The 13063-nt window shown below is 41.2% G+C and overlaps 1 protein-coding gene across 33 annotated transcripts in view; it reads right to left on the bottom strand.

Annotated features, from left to right (window-relative positions):
• Window positions 1-13063, bottom strand: part of PTPRD (protein tyrosine phosphatase receptor type D) — a 1589668-nt gene that overhangs the window by 1003740 nt on the left and 572865 nt on the right. For all 33 annotated transcript variants that reach the window (XM_083185941.1, XM_083185944.1, XM_083185945.1 and 30 more), the window contains exon 5: window positions 48-171. The gene's annotated coding sequence lies outside the window, so the exon portion shown is untranslated. The remainder of the gene's footprint in view (window positions 1-47; window positions 172-13063) is intronic.

The raw sequence follows: 13063 nt of genomic DNA, 5'->3' as shown, positions 1-13063 counted from the left end.
ACACATACAATATGGTGTAATGTTGCCGCTAGCACAGTATTACTTACCAGGACACAAGGCGGATACATGCAGTTTGTGTAGGTGCCAACATGCTGTCAGGTTGATGTTTTTAGATTTTTGGGGGGCTTGAATTGGGATGATACTGTATGTCAAATTATATTTTATTTTCACCTGAAATAAAATATATTTTATTAGTAATCATGGAAAACTATTTTTCAAGTTACAGAATAAACAATTAAACAATACAATGCTTACAATTATCATAAATTCTTAAATTGCTCTAGTCAACAGTGTTTCAGCAATATGGACATACATTTGCTTTTTCCATGACATTTTATTTGCTGATTCAGAAAATTATACTAAAAATGATCTAGTCCGTTTAAAAAAAAGCTAAGCAAAACTAACTTTAATTAAAAAAAATGCTTTAAAATAAAAATGTAAAAAAGTCTGGATTTAAACTATGGTCCTAATTAAAATATGTTAGCAAAGCAAAAACAAGAAAACAACAACACACAACTGGGCAAAACCATGTTGCTCTACAGTTGTGGCAGATGTAACGTGCAAAGACAGTTAGATTTGGAGGGTATGATCATTAGATTGACAACAACTAGACTGAAGATTGAAGTTCAACATGAGGTTAGGTTTACAGGGTCAACAGGAGGACAAAAGCAAAAGGTCAAAATGGGGAAGGTCGACAGTCAACAGGTCGATATGGGGTTTTCCACTTTTTTTTTACCCTAGCGTTGACACAGTCGAAATGGACACTAAAAAAGTGCACCGTGTCCCAGCACATGGTTCACTGTACTCACCATGCTTTGGGCACAGTGTCTCGCTATAGTATATATCTATTTGAGTTTGAACACTTGGGCGCTGAAATAGTTTCTATGTCTGCAGCACTAGTACTGTACCTAGTGTTACTCCCTCAGTAACCAGAAAACAGTTTGAATTATACAAGGTAAGGTGACTTTGTACGCTGACAACTTAATGGTGAATATATACCAATATAGCAACCTCTTAATCAATATGTGTGGGGTGAGAGTGAGCACATAGTTATAAACAAGACTCTCCTTATCTCACATTTCTTCACTACTGGAAGCTCTCCATTGAAATCATGTGTAATGGAGCCATTTGAAATATATAATAATCAATAGAGTGTGATACTGTCACAATTTCAAATTTCTAAATACAATGTTATAAAATACAATTAAACAATTGATTATAATAGTAAAATATGTGAAACTCCTAAAATCGTGCCTCGATATGCTAAGGATGGGAGTTTACCAGATGTTGGTGAGTAAAAGCACCTGTAGAATGGTCATTTATTCTTGAGGTGTCCTGGGTTCTTTGGAAAAACACATCTCCAGGTACTCAAACTGCAAACCAGCACTGGAACCCTCCTCTCTCAAGTGGCACACACCAGTCCTAGTTGCTGCAATGCATATCCAAACTGCCTGAGGAAGGGACAGAAGGTTCCCGATATTCACTGCAGCAAAGGACAGAAGTGTGCCTTTGAGAGAGGAGGGTTCCAGTGCTATTTTGCAGTTTGAGTACCTGGAGGTGTGGTTTTCTGGAGAACCCAGGACACCTCAAGAAAAAAAGACCATTCTACAGGAGGTTTTACTCACCAACATCTGGTAAACTCCCATATATATATTTAAGCTGCAGTGGCACTTTATATAGTCTGAAAATGGTGTTTGTTCTGTATGTACTATTTCAAGCATCAAGTTATTAACTAGCATTTGGGTGTTTGGGTGGGAGGGTGGGCGTAGCAAGACCTGTGTAGGCCCCATAGAAAAATTTCCACAGGCTCCCCTGCCATGCAATACTAAGACATGTGGGTGGTATTTCCTTCCTTACTCATCACCGATGCTGGGAGGTGGCGTGGCTGTGCTAAGTTTGTTGGGTCATCCTCGGACTATGGCTATGTTTCTTTCTATTACCAGGAAGGATAGATGATGCCTGCTGGGACAGCAGAAGTGCCTTCAGTAGCAAACTGGATGGAACTAAGAGCTAAGTAGGTGAGCACTTGCCCACTAGCAGCAACTGGGTGTATGGGGAGAGCAGGGCCAGAGCAACAACATCGACTGAATCTACTATAGCTATTTCCTTGCTAATGTTGTTTTTGACAGAAGTGTATGAATGTTAATAAATTATATAATATATACCATAATCCTAACAATGGGCATTATTCTGGTCGATGCGGTCCGTTCCGAATTCTTTCGGAGGGCGCATTTTAGCCGTCTGCGCATGCGTAGGCAACGCTATGCGCATGTGCCACGCATGGTCTCCGTACTCGTTCTCACTAATACCGTACAGAAATGTCCACCGAATTGACTCGGGAAATATGGGCGTTTTTGGGCGTCATTCGGACCACAAGGGCGTGGTTTCAAAGTGGGAAAAACTGGGTGTAAATATGGGCGTACACGAGGGAGTGCACAAACTCTGGTAGGCGTGCATTCGGGCAGCACACCGACTGCAAACGAACCAACATGCATGAAATATGCGGTCTTCATAAGCAAGTTTCACTTTGCGGAGAGCACTTGTTCATGTGCTAGGCATTCGGTTCGCCCAATTAGTACAGCCGCACCTGAAGCAGTCAGCTGAACACAATACAATCCACTCCTCTACTCATTACTCATTAATTACACTCTTTTCATTGCTTCAATTGGAAGCATTGTTGCCTAAATGGACCATTACTTAAAGACACAAAGATAAGCTAAAACACCACTGCATGTTTGCTATTTTACCCACATTTACACTGCAAGCAATGGTCAGAAATTGGTAACAATAATATAATTTTACATGTCACTTTTACATTCAGCAATAACACCACACCTTTGGGGATAAAAATAGCCTATTTGCATAAGTGTGTCATGTGACAGATTTATGAGTTCAGATAATAGTTGTGAGTTTTGCGTAAATACACCGCATCGGTACGTACGGGCAGCTTCCCGTCCGTTCTGACGCTGTAAGAGCGAGTCTGTCTGAATGCAGAGGACCTGTGGGCGTTTGTTCTTACAATGTCCGCACAGCGTGGCGTTCGTCAGCTCCGAAAGAATTCGGAAAGTTCCGCACCAACCAGAATAACCTCCAATGTTATAATATAATACAATGAATAGATATGTCTCTTGACTTTACTAATAATGTCAATAAATTCATAGTAAAAAAGAGCACAAAGTGCTATTTATAAACAGAGTTGCTAAGAAGGTGACAGTGGGTGATAAATACATTATTGTCTATTTTTTTTCACATGTGTGTGGCAACACTTCCCAAATTTGACCATGCTCATTTCAGCACTTAGGCTCCCATCATGTCTCACTCTGCTGTCATATAAACACTGGTGGACAAGCATTAGGTGCTATCGAGCAAACACTAAGATCATAATGTTTGTAGTATGTGTTTGAGTAAGGTCAGACCACTTATCGTATACATTCTAAATACAAATACGATTGATGAGGGAAATGGAGCTTTAACATTATACAGCCAATGTAAAAGTTAAATTTTTAAAGGCAGATAGAAAATTCCACTGAGAATGTCTATGTACAATGGTGGATTCAGGGGGCTCAGCTGCTGGCTTAATTTAGTTTAATAGAGTTGGTTGGCACCTTAACCCTCATGGCTTAGAACACTAGAGTTCTGTGCTACTGCGAATGCGTGCAAAGTAGTAGCATAAACTAGAGCAGTAGCACCCTATGCTCAGTCACTGCTGTGAGAGATAATCATTAAGTGGGAGGTGGGGGCATGCTGTGAACAATAAAGGAGAAGGAAGTGTGCTTTGACTATTGAAGGGGCTTGGGGAGGGCGGAGACAGAGAGATTGCTGTGGACACAGGAGTGATGTGAGGGGGATGAATTTGATATTCTGATAGATAATATTCCTGCGGTCAGTCCCAGGAGGGGTTTTTAGGTTTAGGCACTAGTGGGAGGACTTAGGGGTGAATTTATGAAGCTTGGAGAAGTGTTATTTATCCCCATAAAGAACGTTATGAGCAAGGTGATAATGGTTCAGCCAATCAGCTCTTACCTGTCAATTTACATATTGTAGCTGATTGGCTGAACCATTATCACCTTGCTCATAACGTTCTTTATGGGGATAGATAACACTTCTCCAAGCTTCATAAATTCACCCCTCAATGTGAGGCTTCGGGTTGTATTCTCCCATGTCCCTTATAGGTGTTAAGCTTGGATGAGCATGGCCCTCTCCCTTTTGTTTTCCCCTCATTATTATGGTACTTGTTTGTATTTATGTGAAACTTTTAACTTATTTGGATAATTCTGAACTCCTGTACAGTACAGACTGATACAAATATTGTACTTGTTTTGTTTGGAACCCTTATGGTAATGTATAAATGAAAGATAATAATAATAATAATAATAATAATAATAATAATAATAATAATAATAATAATAATAATAATAATAATAATAATAAGAATAATAATAAGTTATTGGTTAAAGGCTGCTTTCTATAGCAATGTTGAAACTGGTTATCAAGTATAACATAATAATAACAAAATTAGATCTTAAAAAAAAAGTGTGGACGCAAAAACTAATTTGCCTTCAACTTTAAACAGCTTGTAATTGAAGCAACAATGTAAATGAAGCATAAACTGTTTAGTTCATGCATATGTGCTGACTCATTATCATTGTAACAATTCACATGGCAGAATGAATAATGATTAGAAAACAAAATAAAGACATTCCTTTTAAGCCATGTATTCAGTCTTATTTATTAGCATTCTCTCTATAATTGCTTTAAAAGAACAATTATGAATTTCCAAGTAAAATATCACATTTACTCATTGATGCATTTCATTAGAAATAAAGTGATTAATACTTTCATAAGGCCTCATATGATATAATAATGTGAATTTTGATTTCAAGTTTCTATGAAGGTCAAATATACAGTATGTAGACAGTTAGATAAGACTGAAGTGCACTGAACAGCATTTAGAGAAAAGCAATGAATTCAATATATTTATAGTTAGACATTTAGGAAGATATTGGGGCATTTGGTGTTTGGGTTCTACATAACTACGTGGCATCGGACTCAACTCCTCCACTTCTCATAATAGCCCACTGAATATTTTAAACTCCAGGCCCACAAGCGCGCGCACACAACTCGCCAAGCATGCGCACAGACATTACAAGTGTGCACAAAGCAGCAGTGGTCCCTTTTTGCAGTTGTGGACTAAATTAATGTATGTTTCACCCAATAACTACATCATGTGCTGTGTTTTGAAAGTTTAAATGTTTTGAATGTTTAATATCACGTCGTTTTCCAGTTATATATAGAAGTGACGCACAAAAATAAAAATTTCCTTCCTAAGTTGCACAGCAAAAATCTTTTGCCGCACACAGCCTTCGTAAAATTAGAGGAAACATTGCCCACAAGGCCCTTAATCTGGCCCTGACTATACCACAAGCATTTTCAGGGTTTAAAAAACAAATATTTTATGATAAATATGTCCCTAAAAGAGCAAACACGGCCTAATTTATGCTAACCTTAAATTATACATTTTACTCTATCTTTATTTTTTTGTTTAATGTGTAAGATCTTGTTCAAGCTATCAATCATAATCTACTGTCATTTGTGTTACTATGGGCCTTATTCAAGTTCACTCTTTCTGACAAAATCCTTCTTAGATGGACAAAACCATGTGCACTGCAGGTGGGGCAGATGTAAAATGTGCAGAGAGAATTAGATTTGGGTGGGGTTTTACTTCAAAGTGAGATCTATATTGCAGTGTAAAAATAGAGCAGTCAGTATTTTCCCTGCACAAAAACAAAATAATTCACCCAAATCTAATTCTCTCTGCACATTTTACATCTGCCCCCCCCCCCCCTGCAGTGCACATGGTTTTGTCCATCTAAGAAGGATTTTGTCAGAAAGAGTGAACTAGAATAAGGCCCTATGTGCTAATATTAATGTTTTCTGTTATTCAATCCCGGGTCACGACTGTCGATCTGTCCCAACAGCCGTGACCCTGGCCTGTTTTTATTTTGCTTTACAGCATATCGCCAGGCAGGATTCAATGTCCTGCTTGACGATCGGCAAAAAAGAGGGCATGTCTGCATAAATGGCCATGGATTGTCGAGATTTGGCCGTTATGGTGACAATTCACAGCAATAATCGACAAAACGGGCCCGACAGCTTTCAAAGTTGGGCCCATTCTGTCAAACTGCCTCTTCAATGCTGTCGAGCAAGACAGCATTGAATAGGTGATTGCTGATATTTCTCCAGGCGGAAATAGCGGCGGGGATTGAATACCCCCCTATTTCTCACGAATTGCTATCTTATGAATCTTTGTGGTGACTGGATTTTTCATCTCTATTACTTGATAGTTTCTTACTTAAATGCATCCTTTAGCCATTATAGACCCAACTATAGTTTGAAAAAATGAAGCTAAAAATTGCATACTTAAGGTGCCCATACACTGTTGCAACATCTCGCAGCAGTGTTCGGACACCGGATACCCTGCTAGCCACCGGGACTTTCCTGTTGGCAGGGACGCATGCGATCCGTTGTGATGGATCGCATGCGTCCCTGCTTCCCGCCCGCCTCGCCGCCTGGGGAGAGGTCCCAGAACAGGTGGTTGGATGGCCAGCCGGTCTGACCACCTGGACTGCGCATCAGACCCGACTGCATGTCGGGGAGAGGCGATTTGGTCCAATTTAACATGCCGATTGGTCGCAATTAGCCAAAATCGGACCAAATTGCCTCAGTGTATGGGCACCCTTAAACTTTAGTAAACAATACTGCAAAGGAATAATTGCTTTTATCCATGCAATTACCCTGTGAGTGCCAACATCTCTGTCAGAGGTGTGCAAAATATCAGCTATAAATGCCATCATTGCTCACATTTGTTCTATAAATTCAAATAAAAAAATGTAGTGTAAAAAAAAAGATTACATTTTACATTTCCTATATAAGAAAACGTAGTTGGTCACAAAAGTGACCAAGAAGAAGGAAGAACAAAAAGGCTTTTTGGGGCACACTTTGAAGATGAAAAATGATAGTATTAAAACATAACTTTTATTAAGTACAGTATGCTAAAAAAAGGGGTACGTGTGAGTAAAGTATTGGAAAAGATATATAATTAATTCGACAATAGAAATAGTCAGTACGATAATTGTAATAAAATGGTCACAATGTTAACAGCGAAATGAACAACATGATAACACATACTCCACTATTCAAATTAGCAAGTGACGAGACTTGGGTGAAACAAATATTTATGTATCATTTTTGAATAATCATTATTATCATCCAAATTAATTGGAGTGGAGCACGTGGATCAGAGACGCTTGACACTTGACCCCTGCTGGTGGAATGAGCTGACGTTCCCGGTGAGGCGTAAGTATTAGAAGAAAGGAAAGAAAAGAAAAGGGTGCTCCCTCTATCAGACAATGGTGTATCTGCTGTCCCAGTCGAATTACAGCTACTGGTATTCCCAATTGGTCTCCCAAAATGGTACTAACCAGACCATTCACTGCTTAGCTTCTGAGTGCGGGATGGAATTCAGGCGGACCAGTGATGTATGGCCGTACTGAACCACGGATGAGAGTACCACAAAGTCTTTAGTGGGGAGCAAAAATGTGCTTCTGCTTTTTATCCAGCACAGTCCGAATGACTCTGTTGCGAATGTGCATGGCAGGGAGATCGGAAGGTGTTTGGACAAATGAGAGAGTCACGGAAATTAGCTGATTGTCAATACACGGGTGGATATCACAGACCCTCCTTCTGCTATCCACCATCAAATCAGGTTGTCAAATGGCAGGTGAGAGTGATAAGGGTCATAGATAGTACCAGCCAGAAGTAGAAAGGAAAAATTGGCTCCACTACACGGTTTGAATGTACCCTGATCTCCACTAGGGAGCAGTAAGGTTGGTGTCAGGGCTTGTGTGTCCGAGCACCGGTACTCACTGAAGGGATAATTTACTGAGGGAAAAGGTTTTGTCCACATATGAATGTTGTCAGAATGTAACATAAACATCCGCTGATAGACGTTGTTGATAAATGTCTATCACAATACAAACAGCAATTGTTATCGCGGCAGTGATCACACAAATTTCTCATTGATTGTGACAGTAAAACTGCCTGGTGTGTAGATATCAACATAAATTGGCAACCAATATTATCACTATCACATATAGTAGATATAGTATAAAGGAGCAATGGGGATGGATGTCTATCTCAATACAGACAGCAGATACCAGAACAAACAGGGAATGATAACATGTAATGAAAGAGATTGTTACCGCAGCACTGATCACAAAATTGGTTGTGACAAACAAAATTGCCTAGTGTGTAGGCATCAATAAAATTGTCAAACAATATTATCAAAATCACAAGTAGTGGATATACAGGAGCAAATGAGGATGAATTAAATAACCTCTCACCCTGATAGCGCAAGCACAGTCACTGTGAGTGGTTCACTAAGGATACTTTAGCGTGTATGCAGACAAGACTGATCTGTTTAGGGCAGAATTGCTGGGCGCCGTGTGTCCAGCAAGGACTGAGATCAAGCTGCCTGTGCCTGTATTCTGGTAGAGAATTACAGGGGCAGTCTGCAGTCTGAAAGTCCTGCTGCCAAGCGCTGTTACCTGTGGGTGCGCGGTGGGGACGGCTCGATGCCGCTAAGACGCGGCGGTGTACTGTAGTAGTATGGTTCTTCAATGAGGACAGCTGTTCCGGGAACGTCAGGGGGGAGGCGTGTCAGGGGCGTACACTTGACACGTGTTTCGCCTACGGCTTGCTCACAAGTGACAAAACCTTTTCCCTCAGTAAATTATCCCTTCAGTGAGTACCGGTGCTCGGACACACAAGCCCTGACACCAACCTTACTGCTCCCTAGTGGAGATCAGGGTACATTCAAACCGTGTAGTGGAGCCAATTTTTCCTTTCTACTTCTGGCTGGTACTATCTATGACCCTTATCACTCTCACCTGCCATTTGACAACCTGATTTGATGGTGGATAGCAGAAGGAGGGTCTGTGATATCCACCCGTGTATTGACAATCAGCTAATTTCCGTGACTCTCTCATTTGTCCAAACACCTTCCGATCTCCCTGCAATGCACATTCGCAACAGAGTCATTCGGACTGTGCTGGATAAAAAGCAGAAGCACATTTTTGCTCCCCACTAAAGACTTTGTGGTACTCTCATCCATGGTTCAGTACGGCCATACATCACTGGTCCGCCTGAATTCCATCCTGCACTCAGAAGCTAAGCAGTGAATGGTCTGGTTAGTACCATTTTGGGAGACCAATTGGGAATACCAGTAGCTGTAATTCGACTGGGACAGCAGATACACCATTGTCTGATAGAGGGAGCACCCTTTTCTTTTCTTTCCTTTCTTCTAATACTTACGCCTCACCGAGAACGTCAGCTCATTCCACCAGCAGGGGTCAAGTGTCAAGCGTATCTGATCCACGTGCTCCACTCCAATTAATTTGGATGATAATAATGATTATTCAAAAATGATACATAAATATTTGTTTCACCCAAGTCTCGTCACTTGCTAATTTGAATAGTGGAGTATGTGTTATCATGTTGTTCATTTCGCTGTTAACATTGTGACCATTTTATTACAATTATCGTACTGACTATTTCTATTGTCGAATTAATTATATATCTTTTCCAATACTTTACTCACACGTACCCCTTTTTTTAGCATACTGTACTTAATAAAAGTTATGTTTTAATACTATCATTTTTCATCTTCAAAGTGTGCCCCAAAAAGCCTTTTTGTTCTTCCTTCTTCTTGGTCACTTTTGTGACCAACTACGTTTTCAGTTGCACTGCTGAACATTTTTTGGGAGCACCACCAACCAGATACCACATATCTATTAAGCAGTAGTGGTAATTATGTTGGTTCAAATAATTTATATACGTTATTATTACTAACCCATTTCATCTTCCAGTGCCACTCCCGATCCCTATTGTACAAATTTCCTATATAAGGTAGAGATTTAGGGGGAAATTTACTAAAGGAAATTTGTAAAAAATAGGTGTATTTGTATCCAGAAATACACTTATTTTTGACATTTACTATCCCGAAAATACGGCAATTCGTATTCGTATTGATAGCACATCAATACGACTACGAATTGCCGTATTTTCGGGATAGTAAATGTCGAAAATAAGTGTATTTCTGGATACAAATACACCTATTTTTTTTACAAATTTCCTTTAGTAAATTTCCCCCTAAGGGTCTTTATAATGAATAAAAATATTTGCTTGTCAATTTTCATACCTATTTTGACAAATTCACTTGGCACTCAAAGGGTTAAATATTGCTTGCAGTTCGCATTTGATATATTTATTTATTAACAGTTTCTTATATAGCGCACACATATTCCGCAGTGCTTTACAGAGAATATTTGAACATTCACATCATTTCCTGGCCCAGTGGAGCTTACAATCTATATTCCCTACCACATGTACACGCACACACATTAATTCTAGGGTTAATTTGTTAGAAGCCAAATAACCTACCAGTATATTTTTGGAATGTGGTAAAAAACCGGAGTACCCAAAGGAAAACCACACAAGTACGAGGAGAATATACAAACTCAGCACAGGTAGGGCTGTTTCACACAGTACGGTTCCTGCCGCACGGTGAAATCCCGTACGGTCAGGGAGCCGCGCCGCACTCAGAATTTTATAATGGCAGGGATGGCCACAGCCCGGCAGCCGTCCCTTCCAGTGGGGGGATCCGGCTGCAGCCGTGCGGCCGGCCGGGGCCGTCCCGTGTGAATGGACACAATAGTGTCCATTCACAACTGCTGAGTGCGGCGCGGCTCCCTGGCCGTACGGGATTTCACCGTGCGGCAGGAACCGTACTGTGTGAAACAGCCCGTACGGTCAGGGAGCCGCGCCGCACTCAGAATTTTATAATGGCAGGGATGGCCACAGCCCGGCAGCCGTCCCTTCCAGTGGGGGGATCCGGCTGCAGCCGTGCGGCCGGGCCGTGGCCGTCCCGTGTGAATGGACACAATAGTGTCCATTCACAACTGCTGAGTGCGGCGCGGCTCCCTGGCCGTACGGGATTTCACCGTGCGGCAGGAACCGTACTGTGTGAAACAGCCCTTAGGGGCATAGTGGGAATCAAACCCATGACCTCAGTGCTGTGAGGCAGTAATGCTAACCATTACACCATATGTACTGCCACACAAGTTCATCTAAAATGCATATAAATGTATATACAGTATATATATATATTTTTTTTATATATATATATATATATATATATAATTATATCTACTGTATAAACTGTATGTTGAAAATGTACTTATAACTAAGCACTTTATTTTGTTAAAATTAGAGAATAATAGATATAACTTTCATGATTATAAGAGTGTTTTATTGTATTTTTTACTAAGCACAAAGTGAAAATGATTACATTACATCAGCTATTTTATTTCAGAAAAATATTAAAATATGCAGACGCAATACTAGGTCAAGCACATTCATTTAAATTCAACACTGTGTTGGATTTATTAACAAAGGACTGTTACTTTGTTCATGCAACCTTTTATTTTTGGATGCTTTGCACTCCTTTTCATCTTCCGTTCTTTATTATGGAAATTTCAGCACAAGTACAATAAGTAGAAAGGAAACAAAGCACGGAATTGCACAAAAGAAGAGGGGAACCCATGCGACAATTTATAGTGTAGGACTGTTATAATATTCTTCATTTGTGTGTTTGGTTTGCTTTGAGAGTAGGTGTTAATGGGGCTGTAGGGAAATATACAAGGACGCAAAGAACAATACTCACTCTATGAACAAAGCCTAGTTAAACACAGAACTTTAATATTGTAGGTTTAAATCTTCCTATTAATCACCTTGCATAGATATATGCTGAGATAGAATTATACTGTATTTTTCTTATCTGACTTACTGGAAAGTCATAACTATACTTTGACTTCACCAGCATTAACCCAATGAGACATTCCCATCTAACACTGATAATTTGAATGAATTAAATAAATACATTATGTTATCATGTTTTTTTGCCATGATGAATGTGCATGTACCAGTGGTAAAGAAAATAGATTTTAAGCTTCACAGGAACAATGATTTATTTGCCTGAATAAATGTATCTGAGTGTAAAGCTTATTAAGGCAGTGTTAGGCGCTGAGCACCTACCCTATTCAACAGTACGGTGTCGACACGGCTCAGACGTGCTAGGATACCTGGCCCACAATGAGACTGGCATAGGTCCTAGCTGGTAATCATTACCGGTCGATTGGCGCAACACCGAGACCCAGGGACAGGAGGGGGCAGGGCCCTGTGAGGCCAACAGGAATGGACAGGGAACTGACCAGAGTGGATAGGTCAGTGGGGAAAGGGAGAGTCTGTCTCAGCCGCTGACTCTGTTGCCACCCTATAGGTCCACCGGAAGGTGCAGGAGCCCTAGATCTTCTCGCACGGCAGCCACGTTTGAAGCACGGGTTAAGCCTGTGCAACTCCGGTGCCCTCCAAAGCGTTTTAGGTGGTGGCGACAACCAACCGGCGGAGGTAACAGGTGGACAAGAGGAGGACTAACTAATACCCCGGTGGCTGAGACAGGGGGCCCCAAGAAGGGGGAACCCTAAAAGGGAAGGTGACCCAGAATAACCCTAAGATATACTGAGCTAAATGTACACAACAAAATAACAAACTGAGATACAGCAAGAATAAGGACAAGCAAGGTATGGAACGATACCACAGGATTCTGACAGGAACAGCTCCCAAGTGACCAGGAGACGGATGATGCAGGGAAGGAACTGCCGCAGGAACGCAGGTCAGAAGCCGGAGAGTTGCCAGAGTGAGAAAGCTGCAAGGCGCCCACAAAGGATTATAGCCAGCGCCTAAATGGTGAAAGACGCCAGTATTTGAAGAGAAGAAGCGCGCGCAAGGCGCGTTCCGGGTCGCGCCGTGATGACGGCGCCTGCAGAGAGACCCGGACGGCTGCAGCGTCGCTGCTAGGCAACCCCCTGACGCCCGGACGCCGGGCAGGAAGTAGCCAGCGCAGACGTTGCCTGGCAACGAGAGTCAGAGAGCCGACCGCCGTGCG

The sequence above is a fragment of the Crinia signifera genome, chromosome 1, assembly GCF_055691185.1.
Source record: "Crinia signifera chromosome 1, ASM5569118v1, whole genome shotgun sequence".
Lineage (NCBI taxonomy): Eukaryota > Metazoa > Chordata > Amphibia > Anura > Myobatrachidae > Crinia > Crinia signifera.
Note: the sequence above shows the minus strand (reverse complement) of the source record. Positions and strands in the feature narration are given on the sequence as shown.